The sequence below is a fragment of the Meleagris gallopavo genome, chromosome 1 (assembly GCF_905368555.1).
Source record: "Meleagris gallopavo chromosome 1, MGAL_WU_HG_1.1, whole genome shotgun sequence".
In the NCBI taxonomy this organism is placed as follows: domain Eukaryota; kingdom Metazoa; phylum Chordata; class Aves; order Galliformes; family Phasianidae; genus Meleagris; species Meleagris gallopavo.
The window spans coordinates 132,676,713-132,694,225 of NC_139404.1; positions in this window are offsets into that span (position 1 = coordinate 132,676,713).

The following is a 17,513-nucleotide window of genomic DNA, read 5'->3' on the forward strand; positions in this document are numbered from 1 at the left end:
AAGGTTGGAGAGCTTGCTGGAACTTTGTTTCCTAGCTTTTGTTGATTTCTGTCACTCAAGAATCATGAAGTAAATATTTATTAACATGGGAACCCTCCTCCCTTCCTGCCCTTCAGATTTGTGCTTCTTATGCTAATGAACTTACTTTAACAAGGGAACCACATTTCTCCTGGGTCTGCATCAGTTCTGGTGCCAACACATTAGTTATTTAAATGTAGTTTTATATTAATTTTTTATATTGTAATGCATTGTTCCCTGCAAATATACACATAGTGGGTTTTAAACAGTAAACACAGATACATTAAAGATATCGCTAGCTGAAAACCTTTCATCTTTCCTTTTACTTCCTGTGATGCTGGTGGCCATTTCTTGCTCTTGGCCTCCAAATTTTCTCTGTCATCCGTTTTCCCTTCAGCACTTCTTTTGCAGTGACCAGGGAGTTTGGTTTTTGCTTTCTGAAAAAGGCTGTTGATGCAGATAAATAGTTCTGAAACAATACATTTTCCATGTGCTCGGCATTTGTCTTTAGTATGCTCAAAGTAAAACATAAAGGTTTGCAGTCTGAATTCTGTAAGCCATTGAATGAAACAGGACTTTAATTATTTGCAAAGCAGTAATACTTAGGAAAAATATATGGCAGGAAAATATAGAAATTGTAGCATGCTTTCTTACCAGTCAAAAACAAAGATATACTAACCAAATGCCTTCAGATGTATTTCTATGATATGTATGAAACATACCATGAGAAATGGTGTTGCTTACCAAGTAAGTGAAAATGACAACTACTGTTCTATTCAAGGCAGGGAAAGTAATGCATCCAAGTGAAATACTTCTACATTGAAAAGTGGAAACTAAACTCCAGACATCATTTTGCCAGACCTACCATGTATGTTAGCAGTATATCAAAAATGCAGATCTGAATGCGCCCAAGATTCTCCATTTTGGGTCATTAAAAGTGATCAGATATTTTGGGTTCAGGAGTGGATAGCTATCGTATGATTTTTATCACAACATTAAAGGTTTTGACAGTGTTCTCCAAGGAGTCCTAAAGACACACAGACATGAAAACAATGAACTATTAACTGAGGTGTATATGAAGCATCATTTTATGAGCCTCAGTGCTAGGGAAGTAGAAGACAATTGATGAGTCCTCGGTCTTTGAAAAATGCTTCATAGTTGATTCAGGGAGCTACAGACCAGTGAGTCTGACTTCTGAAACTGGTAAATAAAAGAAACAACGGTAAAGGGGATAATTATTAGATATTTAGATAAATATAATGTAGATATCTCAGGAAGAATCAATTGGGCTTTTGTGAAAGAGAGTCCACTCACAGATCAATGGAAGTTCTCTGAGGAGTCATAAAGGTTATGGGTGACGGTGATCCAATGATTCTGTACTTACATTTTGAAAAAGTATTCAGTGAGGTCCCTTTAAAAGAGATTTCTGAAGAAATTAAGCTTTGTGGGTAAGAGAGAAGACCCTTTCATGCATTAATAATTGGTTTAAAGAGAGGGAAAAGTAGGTGGGAATAAACGGTCAGTTTTCACAATGGAAAGCTATTAACACTGGAGTTCTCAAGAGCCCTTGGTATGAGTGTTATCCAGTGTCTTAATAAATGACCTCAAAGAGAAAGCACACAGGTGACAAAGTGCATCAGTGACACAGAATAACTCAGGACACTGAAAAGTGGTACTAATGGCAGGATATTTCAGAAGACATTTTGCATATTGACTGGTCAATGTTAAATGAAATTAAATGACTTTGACAAAGTAATGTACACGTGGCATGGAATAATGAGCTATGAACTTACTACTACTACTACTACTGCTACTATGAACTAACTCAGTAATGACATGTTGGAGTTGAGTATGGTTTTCTGCAAACATTAGTGCAGTGATGAGAAGCAGTCAAAAAGGCAAATAAATCTAATCCTGAGTAGCGAATACAGTTTAGCTTAATAATAGATTTTGGGAAATTTAGATAAAAAAGTGGTAGAGGAGAATATTAACAGCAGAAATCAGTAGAGTGGAGTAGCTTATTTATAAGGAAGGGCTTTATAGCGTAAAACTCTAACAGCAATCTAGAAGTTCATTTGGAAAAAGAGAGTAGAAGCATTATGTTTTATAATAGGAGTACAAATGGTCACCTACAGAATATATTCTATGCCAGATTTAAAACAGATGAGAAAAGCACTATTATTCTCCACAAAGTAATGGAATTAATTGGCAGAAGATTTTAAGAGGCCAGAAAAATAAATGCATCAGAAATGATACTAGAAAAAAATAGTGGATGATAAATCCATCAGTTTCCTAGATACATACAAGAAATTCCTACTGCTCATTACTCAGTTCTTGGAAGGATCACTTTACACTACACTTTTCTCTAGTTATACAACAAATTCCTTTAATAAAAATACTTGACTTTTGTTTTCCTATAAAATGAAATAACTTTCAATTTCGAGATAAAATGTTTTCAGTATTGCTGTTCATTATCATTAAAAATAATAATAATTTTAATATTATTAGTGAAGGTACTGAAATGCAGATGTTTATTTGCTGAAATTTTGGTTGTTTCTCTTAGGTGATCTCATTCCTTCCTGCTAAGAAAGTGCACAGGACACAAGAAATCTGCTTCACGTAGCAGTTCAAGGCCTTGCGTATTTCCAGCAGGCTTCTAGGGTAGGTGGGATTGCAGTTAATATAACCCTGCTTTTGGAAATTGAGTGCTAGGAAGTTATTGCACATTTTAGGTCAGATTCACAACAACAAACCCAGAAGTGACTGGGGTAGGGAAGGCAGAAAAAAGAGCTGCTAAATGCCACTTGCCAATCAGGACACATCTGCTAATGAGGTTGATGTGTTTGAATGGCACAACCCAGTTCGCATTTGTCATAGAAGTGGAATATTAGCAATATGAATGCTTTGAGGGACAGATGTGTCTCAGCATGGTGTCTACCTCAGTCACAATCAGCTTGGTTGCCAGCCCTAGCAATGCCACTTCACCCTGGAGAAGTTGTCGCAAGGCAAAGCAGAAAAGATGGGCTTTTCCAATAAGTCCATGCCATTCCCCACGTGGACCCTTCCACCTGCATGGAGGCCAAGAGAGATTGCATGACCTGCAGCAATATAGTTTTCATGTAAGGACTGAGTTTCCTCCCTGCTTTGCTATCATTTTGTCAGACTGTCTATTGTTGAAGCTGAAAAATTGTTTTCGAAGTATCTCATGATGTCTGCTTCTGATCTCTCTTGCACTGTGAATTGTGTGTCAGTTCTCACTGGGGCAGATTAACAGCAGTGGTACAGCTTTGACTTTTGTCCTGTAAAATCCCCAAATTAACATCTACATCAAAATGAGCCAGTTCCTAATGAACATTGGTTGTTTTTTTGTTTTTTTGTTTGTTGGTTGGTTTTGTTGGTTTTTGGTTTGTTTTTTTTTTGGTTGTTTTTTTTTTTTTTTTTTGCCTTTTTGTGTAGTTATTGCTGTTTGTGTTGTGGATTATTTATTGTGACAAGAGTAATTCCATTTCTTTTTGTACTTCTGCTGTGGCCAAAAAGAATTATTTTTAAATATGCTGCTATGACTTTAATGTGAATTGTGTGGGGAAAAAAAGGTCAGAAGGAAAGTGTTGAAGGAAGTGGTTTGCTTGGTTCTTATTTGTATTTTGGATGAAAAAAACAATTGCACAAGGAAGTTAAGAACAAAAATATCAGTTATCTGCGCTTGACCCTCAGTCCTTCCCATTTACTTATCTCTTCCATCACCCACTAATCAATTGACTTATCTTACATTCAGATCTCCCTCAATGGGATAACAGCTCAGTATTTCTTGCGCTTATAGACAGAAGGACCTGGGATTATCTCTGTGCTGCTGCAATCAGCTGCAACAAAGCTTCCTATTGTCTTTTTAAAGTTTATAGCCTCTGGCTCAGAAAGGTCAGATTTGTTGTTGTCTATGTACTGGCATGTGAATTTATAAATGTTCAGATTTGAAGCTCAGTGTTAACATTCTCGCATTTCCTCTTCACATGATGGTGCTCACAGTTTTTTGGAGCAGAAGTTGCACAGTGTAGCACAGAATAATCACATGGCTTTCATACAAACTAGTACAGAGGAGAACTGCTCCACCTATACCTGAGGAAGTTAGCAAGGATGGGATGCCTTTGCTGAACACAGAATGGGAACATTTGAGAAGATCATACGAACTTGAATTATGACAAACTCTCGATATTAATCTTTGTTTACAGTAGCTTTTGTCAATTAAAGCAGTGAATTACTGATGACTTCTCCCTCTAACACAATAGATTTGTTTATTCCAATTAATAAAGCACTGTGTACAGAGGAATTTTTGGATGTAATGTATCTAGCCTTTCAGAGAGCTTGTGATAAAGTCATTCTATGAGAAGTTATTAAGTAAACTTGATAAACAGGTAGTGACAGATAAGCCTTTTGGTGGATCAAAAATTGGCAAAGAAACAGGGAGCAAAAGCATTATTGGATTCGTTGTTTAACCTTATTTTCAAAAGATCATTAGCAGAATACCCAGAAAGCGTTTTAGAGCTGCTGACATTCAAAATACAGCTCTGAGAACTTGACAAAATATATTTCTATTAATATTGACATTTGTGTATTAACTCTTTAAAATGTGAGCATGTCTCTACTGCATCCAGCTAAAAGCCATTTGTGCTAATGCGCTTGGTATCCTTGAGAGTGTTCATCGCAGCTGAAAAGGGACTGATATATGATTAGTACAAACATAGACTAATATCTGTGTCTGTGATACCATGAAAGAAGGTGTTCCTCAGAATACTCTTATAATCTCTAAGTGCTTGTAGCTCAGAGATGGAATCTTTGTGTATGATGATCTATTTTTTTTATCTTCTATAAGCATATTCTATAAAGATAGTCACTGTTGCTTTCTAAATCCATATAAAATTTCTGGAATTCACAAACCTCGGAAGGAATTTCACACACTAACTCTGTGCAGCCTGAAAAACCATCTCATTTTGACATTATGAACTGGCCATGTGCTTATTTCCTTTAAAACCTCTTTATTCATCTATTTGAAAACTCAAGGAATGATCATTCCCTGGTTAATCACTCAGTGTCACTCATTATTTTATCAGCTGCTGTAGTATCCCCCAGCTAGGCAATTCCTTTCCAGGCTGACAAATGCCAGGCTAATTAATCATTCTCAATATAGAAACTGTTCCATAACTTTGGTCATTCTCACCTTTCTCTGAAACTTTTATAGCTTCACTATGTCTTTGTTGAGGTGTAGGGACCAGAAATGCACGCAGTATTCAAGATGCAGATGAACAGTAGAGTAACATACCTGCTAATGATGTTCACTGGTTTGTTTCTATAGTGCTTTCCTAACAGATCCATTTTCAGTATTCGTTTTTTGAGTACTGGGCACTGAGTTGACTTTTTCATTCTTATAAATCCGGGATCTCATATCTGGGTTGTATTAGCTAGTTCAGACACAGTTTGGTTTGTTTTATCCCAAGTGCATTACTTATTCATCTGCTCCAAAATTCATCTGCAGTGTTATGTTTCAGTCTCGTAGAGTCCTTCTGCAGTTCTTCACAGCTGACCTTTGTTTTTTCTTCCTTCAATAACTTGTATGTACATTTGTATGTTACATACAGTGAATAGAAATGACATTTCTCATGAGTTTCCCGTGATTTTTTAAATGGCGTTTTGCATTCAAATGAGAAAATAATATATGCAAGAAAATACATTTGGAGAAACAAACAAAACAAACAAAAACAAAACAAACAAACAAACAAAAATGAACAAACAGAAATTAAATATGAGCTAGCCATGTGAAAGCATGAGAAAATATAGGTCACATACCTTAGAAAAGATTCGATCTTCAAAGTCGAAAAAGTCATAAACTGCAGATTAAGAAAGAGGCTTAAAGCAATATGTATTTTGAACCTATTAACTCTTTTGGTGTGATCCTTAAACGACAGATTAAAATATGACATAGGGGAGACATAGCCATTTTGCTACATTAATCATTGCTCAACATGATTATTTTCAGAGGTGGTATTAATAATTGCCCGAACTATCGTATTTGTTTTTTCAATTAATCAAGTATTTTGGGTTAGATTTAACTTTTCTTATAGTCACTACTCTCCTATTCCAAGGATGAAACTCTCAAGCCTGAGATATTCTCTTAAAGAAAATTTTGAGGGACTTAGCTATCATTTTCCTTTTTGCTTTTGTTTTGCTGTTGTTTGTTTGTTTTGTTTTTGTATTAGCACTTGTGAGCAAAATGAAAGACTTGAGTTAAAATTCAACGTCAGATCTTAAGAGCTGGTGGGCCTTGCATATCCCTGTGGCTTCAGTGAGATCAGTGCATTTCAGGACTTGTTCCCAAAAGTGGATTTGATGCATTGTTTTTTGTTTTGGTACAGCTATGCTGTGGAGTAATCTGCTAAGAATTTACTCACCTTTTGGAGAATACTTCTGGTTTCATGTATTTTTCATTGTTTTCCGATGGCCTTATCAAACTGAGTATGTTATTTCATTGTTTGTTAACATATATCACTTCATGACTTAACCATTTATACACAAGAATATAGACTGAAAAGTATAGATACCTTTCCTCAAACAGTACTATAAAAGAGTTCGTATATTTTGGCCACTTCAGCCTCCACCCAAGCCTCCGTTAAAGGAATTATCCCTGAAATAATTCACAGCACTGGCATTAAAACTGTCATCATATTTCAGGGTTAGCACTGTGGTGAAATAACTTCTCAGCAGGCTGCCAATCCACAGTTCTTTGCTTTTTGGAGATTTAAAAAGGGTTGGTTGGTTTGGTTGGTAGGCTTAATCAAAGAAAGTTTAAGCTCTGAAAAAGTTGGTGAGTCTGCCTGGCAGCTTCATCATACTCTATGTCTCCTACTTACAAGTAGTCAGCATATAGAAAATGTAACAAAAAACCTCACCTAGACAAGTCCGTGTTTTGGAGTACATTAAAACTTTTCAGGAAACTCATTTAAGTTAGAGAGGGGACAGATGAAGAAGGGCTAATGCCTTAAAACTTGTTTTTTTTCTTCCTCGTGCTACTAGCGTGCAGATGACTCCCACTGTGGATAGGGATATATTCTGCAGAGTCTCGATTGCTGGCTATTGATTCTTTGCAGTTAGTCTCTCTGGTATTTTCTGTGATAGTTGCCGTGATAGGCAACTGTTAAGATCCGATTGACCAGTCTTAGGGAAGAAGCTGTATGAGACCAATAATGTGTGAGTAGATTTTCTCATCTCTTACAAGTTAAAACATTTTGATGAGTTCAGGATTATTTCCTCAGAATACTTATGCCAGATCCATGGTGTTCTGTGCAACAGCAGTGGCACAAAGCAGACTTAAAGTCAGCTTAGTCATCTATATGAGGATTTATCTGATGTATAGGAATACTGCAGTAATACACGGTTGGTGATTTTTCTTTTTTTCTCATTGCAAGATCCACTTCAACGAAGTTGGATAATATTGCCTTCTGGATAAGAACTTACCACAAGTTGCTGTGCCCTAAGTATTGTTCGCTATCAGAAGGCCTTCTGTGGCTCTTGATATTATCAATATGTCAAAGTGGCCTTAAAGCTACTTTAAATTGCCATGAAGCCAAAGGTCCACCCCAGGATCCTGAGGTTCAGAGATGTGCTTCCTTTCCAATCATTTTTCCTAGAACTTGTTCTATATTACCTCCTTTTCTGAAGACATAGCCCAGTGATTCTAGTTTAGTTTTACACTGTGATAGTAGGCAGATTTTTTTTTTCCATCATCAGTGGAGATGGAGAGTGATTTTGATTAATGACTTCATTGTCCCCAGCCAGCAAGAGTCTTGCCTTTTTAAGGTTTGCATCAGAATGGATGCTGAACACTGTAAGTCTCTAACTGGCAGTAGCGCTCACCTGCTGAGAAGTGAGGAAATTAGTCAGAAAAAAAAATCGGTCACAAAATAATACTGATTTACTTTAACTTCCATTAGAATATCTTTCAATGAGAAAGTTTTCCTAAGTTTTCCTAAACTTTTTTTTTTAAGACTATATATGCAAAAGAAAAATGTTTATGAGAATCAAAAGGATCAAGTAAATCCCCATTTAATTTCTCATTTGGTACTTCTGCATGTTTATTTTTCAATGCTGGAGAGAATGAAGAGGGGGACAGATTTTAAGGGATATTACCATGGTAATGATTCTATGATCATGTGAAATTGGTAAACTTTTCAAAGGTTTCTGTCAATACAATAGCAAAGTCTGTGATTACTTCTGTAAAATCAATAGGATAAAAATGAATGTAAATGGTGTCTGAACATAGTGTCCAGTTTGTCAAGAATAGCACTGTATTTTGTGTCTTTTGAACAGCTTAATGTATATACTTCAGGTTAGCCAGGCTTCTTTCCACAACTTCTGCAGTCTTATATGTTCTTTTCGGTTTAAGTATGCATGCAAATTGTGAACTGTTAAACATAGGTACTTCTATTTATATATACATTAATTTATATTAATGATTATAATTCCAATAAAGAAAGTAACAATGAAGAAGAAAGGGTCTACAAAGTCAGCCAACACTGAATAGAGATCTTAATTTCTCTTTTTCATCCATTGCTTCTCTAGTACCTGTAAATATTTATTAGTTCACAAGAATTCACACACAAAATTTTAGAAAAGCATGCCATCCTGCTGAAGTCAATTTTCTATAGATTCAAACAACAATCTTAATTTTTTATGATAAGAGATCCTTAAGAAACTATTTGAAGGGTATTATACTGAATCAGGTGCTGTTTTCAAGCAGCCAAAAGTCAATGAAATCAATAAAATTTTACTTAGATCCAGTTTTCTTCTCTTTCATTAGAACTGGTAAATCATATGGCCATTGTTTCCAAGAAAGTATATTTTACCTCTTCCCATTTTATGAAAGCTGAGTCAATTTTCCTCATATTTTAATGAGCAATTGTTGCACTAACTTGGTCAGACTCTAAGTAAAATCCACCAAGCTTGGAAAGATTTGATATACTGAGGAAGTAAGGGCTTGTGGAAATTATCATAGTGGAAAGAAAAATAAAACAAAAGCAAGATATTTTCACCCATTGGTTTTAGCTTTTAAGAAGCTGCAGGAATACTGCCTACAACAGACACATATAGAATAATTCTTCCCAACATGTGTATTTCCTTTTAAAAACCTTTTGCCAAAACATCGTTCATACAATGCTTAAACCCACTTCCTTTCCATTACCTTTTCTTTATTTTTAATATGTAGAACCTCCTTTCTGAACTTTTCGGTCTCATCTTGTAATAATCAAGTTTCCAAACTAATGTTATGTTGAAAAGTTGACATTTCTCACAGTTTAGTACTGCCAATTTTTAAAGTTTCATTTAATATCTCCTTATTTGTACTATAATCAGAGTAAACAGAAGTTTCTTCTTCCATGTATACCACAATATGCCATTTATTATGTGCATATCTTTTAGGTAGTCCTTCTTCTACTAAACAGACATTGTCTGCATTTATTATCATATTTCACATTGTTTCACTGTCTATTCTGTTCTCATTTTCCTTCTTATTTTACTAATTTAAAGCCCAAATTCCAAACACTGTGTCCAGTATTAATATGAAGCTGTATCATTGATTTACGATAATATTTTCATATTCTTGCTCCTTATGGATCCTAAAATGTTTTGACTACTGTTGTTCATTCAACATAAAAAATATTGAATGTTTTTGAAATATTCTATCTGAACTAAATTGCACTTTTGTAATTGTAATACTTAGGTCTACTTAGAGACAGACTACTGTCCTAGTCCAAATATAATAAAAAGGTGATTACAGAATTAAAAAATAATGTAAGAGTGATTACAGGTTTACAGATAGAGGAAACATCTCTGAATTCACTGCATCTGTAAAACTGGCAAAAATGGGATTTTTTTCTTTATTTTTTTTAAGATTCATTCAAAGAGCCATAGAATCATAGAATCATAGAATCACAGAATCACCAAGGTTGGAAAAGACCGACAGGATTATTCAGTCCAACCAGCCACCAATCACCAATAGTTCTCACTAAACCGTGTCCTTCAACACAATGTCCAAATGTTCCTTGAACACCTCCAGGGTCGGTGACTCCACCACCTCCCTGGGCAGCCTATTCCACTGCCTGACCACTCTTCCAATGTTCCATAGACTTTACATACTTGTTCTCCTAATTTTCGGTTGGGCAAGAACAAAGGATGATTTTAAAAGATATAAAGCAGGCTTGATTGAAACTTTAAATATTCCATATCCACAATGACTTTCAAGACAGAAAGTCAGTATATGTCACCCGTCTAATCCATATTTCCACAATTGGAAAAAATCTTTATTCAGAAAGACTTAAGAATTTTTTGTTCTTCAATTAAAGTGTAATAAATGTTACAGTGTTGATCTACTACAATCTAGACGTATTGAACTGTTCTTGAAGAGAAACTGATGAAGAGTTTCCAAATCCTGTGTATTTTTAGGCCTGTCATGTAAATTTTTAAATGTCTGGAGGAAATTGTATTCTTCGTATTCTTTCTTCAGATAAAAGAAAAAGTGTTTCATATAGGACATAGAGACTTTGGTGTCAATACTAGTAATAATCTTCTAACATTTCTAAAAGTCATACTAGCTAATAGTAACTCACATGACTATGGGAAAGCACACTTCTTCTATATTAGTGCTTTATCCATGTTGAACTATTTCACTAGCACTATTTCTAGTGTTTTTACAAAGCAAAACTTGTTGAAGTCTCTGACCTGTATTGTAATGCAATGCTTACTTAGTTTCTTTGCTCCAGAAGCATTGGAATAAGAGGAGAAAGTCCATAAATGTTCTGCAAGAAAAGCAAGAGTCAGTCTGTCTGTACTGAGCTCCAACTCAGTATGTGTCTACTACTCTAGTATAAGTCAAAACTGTAAAGTAGATGAGTATTCACAGATGTTTCACACACTATTTAGACAATGAATGAATATGAATGAAAGAAATTCTCTGATGCATGCATTATGTTCTGAATGTCATTTGTCCTCTGCAGAATGAACAAGGTAATACTTTGCATTTATTTTAAGATATACCATGTTAAATGTTATTAGATCTTTTGGAACCTACAGAGTACCCTGCACCATTTCTTCAAGCGGCATCTCAGGTATTATATACACTTTCCTTGAGAAAGAAGGAAGTAAAATTTAATTGTCAGAGGTTGTAGGGAATGAGCCGGTATTACCTTCATACTAACTGTAAATGATAGAACCACTGGGAATCTGATTAGAACCACTATGCATAAGGTAATAGATCTTATGGAGAAGGGGAATAGCAGAGAAGATGTTTTGAATGACACCCAAATGGTTGCCATGTTTTTATATGCAGGGACTAACCCTACAGACTGCCTGAGAGAAAGTTTAGACAGCTTTTATTCTAGAGCAAAGTTTCACTAAATGATAATTAAACTTCCTTGAAAAATAAGGACAGAAGAAGGGAGAGACAGGAAGGTGATTATATGCACATCCAAGCATAATACACCATTATTGGCAGTTAGCTCATTCTATTGTTATAGCTTGTGAAAGTCACAAAGAAGACAAAAAGAATGTTTTGCTATCAATGCTAAAGATGAACTAGTGCTAAAAAGAAAGAGTTGGAATGTCAAAATCATTTAGCCACAGGGTTTATCCAATTTCTACTTTTAAATGGTGATTGTTGACTTCTAATTTGTGGAACAGTCTACAAGGTCAGTGTTGCATTCACCCGTGTTCTGCTCACTGTAGTCAACATCTTGACATTGGATAATACAATAAGGATAATACAATCTTTCCAAATATAAATATCTAAAGGCATCTTGACATTGATCCATCATACAAATAAATCTACAAAGAAAACTCCTTGGTTGTTGTAAACTGCCTGTCATGATGCCAACTGAAGCATTGTTTTTGCTAATCTTGGTGGTGTAGATTTTGAATTGCACTTGAGTCGGTGAGACCTAATGTCTGCAAGTGTGTGAAACAAGTCCTGGGGAGTCTCACTGTCTTCCCTATCATTAGCAAGGTCATTCACCCACTCCCTTGGCAGCCACATGATGGGAGATGTTGGCTGTTGAGTCCGTGACAGCTCTTCAAAAAGACTGCTTCTGGAACCTCACAGTTTTCCTACTCACGCTGTTAGGGAAAAGTCTAGGGAGACAGCCTTAGGGTAAGACCTGCCTTCAAAGAATCTTCTTGTAGGTTTGTTTTCTTGCAGTTGTTCCTATTAAGAATAAATTCACGTTTCAAACTCTTCTATACAATCAATTGTACTTTCTACACCCTGTTACCTTGATCAGAGGGTACATTCCTAAAGGAGTTACAAATAACAGAAATGGAGGAAACACATTGTGATAAGTTTGATCTTTGATGCTTAAAAATTACTTTCTGAACCTGTTTGAGGCTCTCAGCTATTAGGGTAGCTTTCTTTCATAATTCTTTGTAAGAGAGCACAGCTGGAAGAAAATCCACCTCATACAAAACTTACGTTTGTTTTTCCTTATCTATTATCATTATTATTACTTTTTCCTTTGGTTAGCAGATGTTTCTTTAGTGCTTTGGCATCCCTTGTAATTTGCATATTTGTTAATTTCACTAGAAGAAAACTCAACATACTGTACAGCATGTACTTTGTACTTAACAGAGATGCACATTGCATAGACTATACAAAAAGCTCTTATCTCCATGATATATAGCGTACAAAGTTAGCACACTTTTTAAAATTCATTTATTTTGTTCCTTTTTCTTCTCCATGCCACGCCAAAAAAAAAAAAAAAAAAAAAAAGGATTATGTAGAGCACACAGCTCATATCCAAGGAGGAGTCATTTTGCATCTAACATATAAACTCATAGCATTCAGACTGTGGCTATGATGAACAAATCAGTAATTAATTGGGCATTCATTCCAGTGACCTGTCAGCATTCAAATGCTTTAATTAGATGGAGAAATGGAGGCAAGTAATGAGGGCCAAATCTGTATCCTTTTGAATTCAGTGGCAAAACATCCACTTGCTGCAATAAGATTTAGTCCTAAATGCATGACAGCACACTATAGAAGATGTCGTCTTCACCAACTGTGGTTCAAGTGTATAATGCTGATAATGTCACTGGCATTGTATCTTTCGTTAAAGAAACAATGATGCTCTTAGGAAGCTTTTTGTCTGCTCATGCATACAAAACAGGCAATTTTCATAAAGTATTAATTGCAAATTATCTAGTATAAATGAGGGTCCCAAAAAGAAGAATCTACTTTATGCTATATCTGCTGTTTATTTCATTATTAGTATTCCTCTTTGTTTTGCTTATGTTGCACATCTGAAAGGAAATACCATATCCTGTGTCAAGTAATCACACTTTAAATAGGCAGGTGTATATAGACTTCCTGCTTTTATTATATTCTCAAGTTTTTTTCATAAACATTCAAACATATGTACCTAAGTGTACACTAGAAGCATGTCTACCTACATTTTTATGCACATTTTTACCAGTTTAAATTTAAACACAAAGATGAACTATTTTTGAAATTATCATACTAGATTAAATTGCTAGTGACATATTTTGTATTTTCTTTGTCTTTTGAAGGTACTGTTTGTAACTCAGCCCATTTGTTTCTGCTTAGCTACTGTTAACTTTGCACTTAAAAGTGTAGGTCTGAATTTTCTGTTATTAGAGAGCAGTTTTGAAAAATTAGTTTTTGATTTAGACATCCTTTCAAATTAAATACTCTTCTAATGTACATACTATGTAATCACCTTCATGGCCAAATGCAATGCCAAACAGAAATGTCCGCAAAAGACTTAAGCAAGGGACATCTCTTTACCACAGAGAATCAAAAGTATCTAAGTCTGAAGGGAGCATATAAACAGGAGGGGAAACAGCTGTTTACAAGTAGATAGTGACAGGACAAGGGGGAATGGTTTTAAACTGAGACAGAGGAGGTTTAGGTTAGATATTAGGAGGAAGCTTTTCACCCAGAGGGTGGTGTCACACTGGAACAGGTTGCCCAAGGAGGTTGTGGATGCCCCATTTCTGGAGGCATTCAAGGCCAGGCTGGATGTGGCTCTGGTCAGCCTGGTCTAGTAGCTGGCGACCCTTCCCATGGCATTGGGGTTGAAACTAGATGATTGTTATGGTCCTTTTCAATCCAGGCCATTCTATGGTTCTATGATTCTTTCCTTAACTTTATCTTCCTGAATGGTAGAAACTGCTTTCTGATTTTGCAGCCTTAATCTCTTCATGGTCATTTTATATATTTTTTCTTCTTCTTCATACAGTACTCCCTTTCTTTTTGCTTCAGTCTCTTTCTCCCTTTATATTTTTAAATTTGCATTCAACTTTATTTACAAAACAAAAATATATAATCTGTTAGCCCTTGCTTTGCAAAGCTAAGCTTCTTTCAGTCTGTCAAATGTATGGTTTCTGTTTCTTTGAACTTCCACATGTGTTCATCTTTGCTGAACACAGGTGAACCAAGTGTTGTAGGTCAAGCCTCAACTACAGAAGCATTAGTTCTTCTCAATCCCTACCAAAAAAGTACCCCAAAAGATATGTTTGAGGATGATATTTGTACTTTATACAGCCAAATCACATCTGAGTTCACAGGCTTGATCAACTGAAATATCCTTGGCATTTCCCTCTTTTGTCATTTCAAAATAATGAATTGTCATCACACAACAGAATATAACAGAAATTCTTATTATTAGTCCTGAAATACACAACTTTGCAATCTGAACCTCATCCCTTCTTCTTCTTAATTCACTCAGTTCTTTCTATGTTATATGGTGATCACTTTAAATTACTGTTTCCAGGGCTTATTTGTTGACTGTTTTCATTCTTCTTCAAGAGAATGACACAAATCCTCAACGCCACCTCACCATATGTCTTATACAGTTCCCCGTAGCCATTGCATTGAAGTTGAGCCTTTTCAACTAGATTTCTCCATAAGGTCTGTCACAGAGTATCCTAAAGACAGAGTTGAACAGATTTCACAAGAGCTTCCAAACAGCTAAATCTCAGGAAATTTTCAGTTTCGGAATAGCATTTCAATGATACCAAGACTAAACTCCTAAAAGAAGGACATTTTTCGTATTTGTATGGACTCATAACTCACCTTCCTATCCTTCCCCAGCATTTAATGAGGTTTTTTGTTTTTCATTTTTTTATTTTCTGGTTCTACCCTTGAGTGTCTCTTATAGAATCCCTGCTTCAGTGTGAATCAGCTTGGGTGCCAAGCTCAGGTTTCTTTGGAGGCAGGGGGAGTTATTTTTTCTGAGTCACCATTGCTGCCTTCTCTATATGGGAGCAGAGCGGTTTCTGCAAAGATTTTCACCTTGCACTGGGGTTGAGATCCCACTCCTGTTGGAGCAGTGGCCTCACGTCCAGAAGTACTAAATGACAGAGATCTTCCAACTTAAAAAGCTCTAATACATTTAAGAAAAAGTTACCAGTATATAAATTTGGGGGGCTATAAAGAGTGATAGCTGATATGGTCAACTGCGCCAAGCTATACAGCAATGGTGACTGGAGAAGTATGCCATAGTACAACTGCATAATCCCTGAGGATAGTTATAAGCCCCATAACATGCATCTGGAATTTTTCCATGGGCTCTGATACTCAGATAAATCTCAGCATAATTAATCAAATTATCTAGTACCAGCTCTGTTATTTGAGCAAGTTAACCAGTGTTCTGTGGCTGCGCATTTAGCTCAGCTGGCCTATCACTCCTGTCTGCTGGGAAGGAAAGAAGGAAAGAAGGAAAGAAGGAAGGTAGGAAGGAAGGAAGGAAGGAAGGAAGGAAGGAAGGAAGGAAGGAGGGAGGGAGGGAGGGAGGGAGGACGGGAAGGGAGGAAGGGAGGGAGGGAGGGAGGGAGGGAGGGAGGGAGGGAGGGAGGGAGGGAGGGAGGGAGGAAAAAGGCATCGTCAAAATGCTGCCAATGTGTTGGAGCTGAGTTATCTGGTGCTGCATAATTCTCTTCCATCTCAACTGTTTTAATATCAGATTTTTTCCGTTCATGAAATTATGGGGGCCATCAACAGATCATCCAGATTTTTAGAAAGCTGGAGGACTCAATCACAAATTCAGTTGTAGTAACAGCATGAACAATTCCTTCCATTCAGCAAACATATGTATTTGCACCTCTTAGTCTGCAAGATGAATGCTTCCACATATGATACAGATTCCCACTTTACCATGGTTCAGAATCATTTCTTCTGTGGCAGGTGTTGCTGTTTGACCTCTTCATAGCACTGAATATACCTAAGATTTGCCTTCCATTCATGTATACCTGATTGAAAGCAGTATGATAATTCATTCCCATTTAAGGCATGAAAATATCATTCTTGATAGGTGCTTTACCCCTACCAGACATTATTAGACCCTACTTCCTCTTTCCAAAGGTTGTAAAATGCATTAAGATGCAGTAGACATCGAGACATTGAAAAGGTAATTTTTTCTCAAGCTTTGCTCTGCCATTGGAGTAATTTGTTTAGAGTAAAATCTAAGATTTTGTTTAAAAATAGCTATCTATTTTGCACTTTTGTTTTTTAAATTCAGCTGGTAGAATTGAAAAGCTGAAGGAAAATAGAATATGCCTGAGTCTTCAGGCAGTTTGAAATGAGAAATGGGGATGATCAAAACACCTCTGCCTTCAGACTGATCTCACCTAAGGTTGCTCTGTGGATATATGTCCTTAGCTGGGTCATCCACTATAATAATTTTCTTCAGTTCTCCACTTAGTATACCTTGTAGGATGACCACTTATCAATATATGAACAAATTCAGCGATCACTGCAACTGAAATATCCACATATCTGCTTTGACATTACCTCAATGATTGTGTTTAGAAAATGGTCTCTTGTTTTGGACTTTTGATACATGCACATGTATCATACTTGCCAACATCATCACTGTATATGTAAGAATGTCACTGCAGGAGATACACAAGCATATTCTTAACTTGCCAGAATTACATATTTATATCCTAAATGTACAGTACCTAGTTCATTCTATTTCATTCTTAATTGCAGATGTTACAACCAAGAGATTTGAGGAGCCTACTTAATGAGCACAAGTGGTGCCGGATATAAAAATCTATTCTTCCTTCAGAAATAGTTACAAAGTAACCTCAATACTATAATAGCATCCAAGTACAATGAAGGCTTCCAGATATGACCAAAAAGAGGAGCTTTCTTTGTGAGAACTGTACTACTTAATCAAAACACATTCCTATTATTTTGAACATCTGTCAGAACTCTGTTTCTTCTTACCTCTAGCAGTGTTTGCCTGAGATTCCTCACACTGCTAGCAGGTGTTGATCCAGACAGGAAAGCTCAGTGGGTCTTTTTTGCTGACTCAGTAACAAAGCTGGCTCATTGTTCCACCCAGACATAAGAGAAATAAGGAATATGACAGGGAGAGTGATAGTTTTTCAGTAGGCATGTCCTGAGGGAACAAGACATAAGGAAAACCAAATCCAAGGAA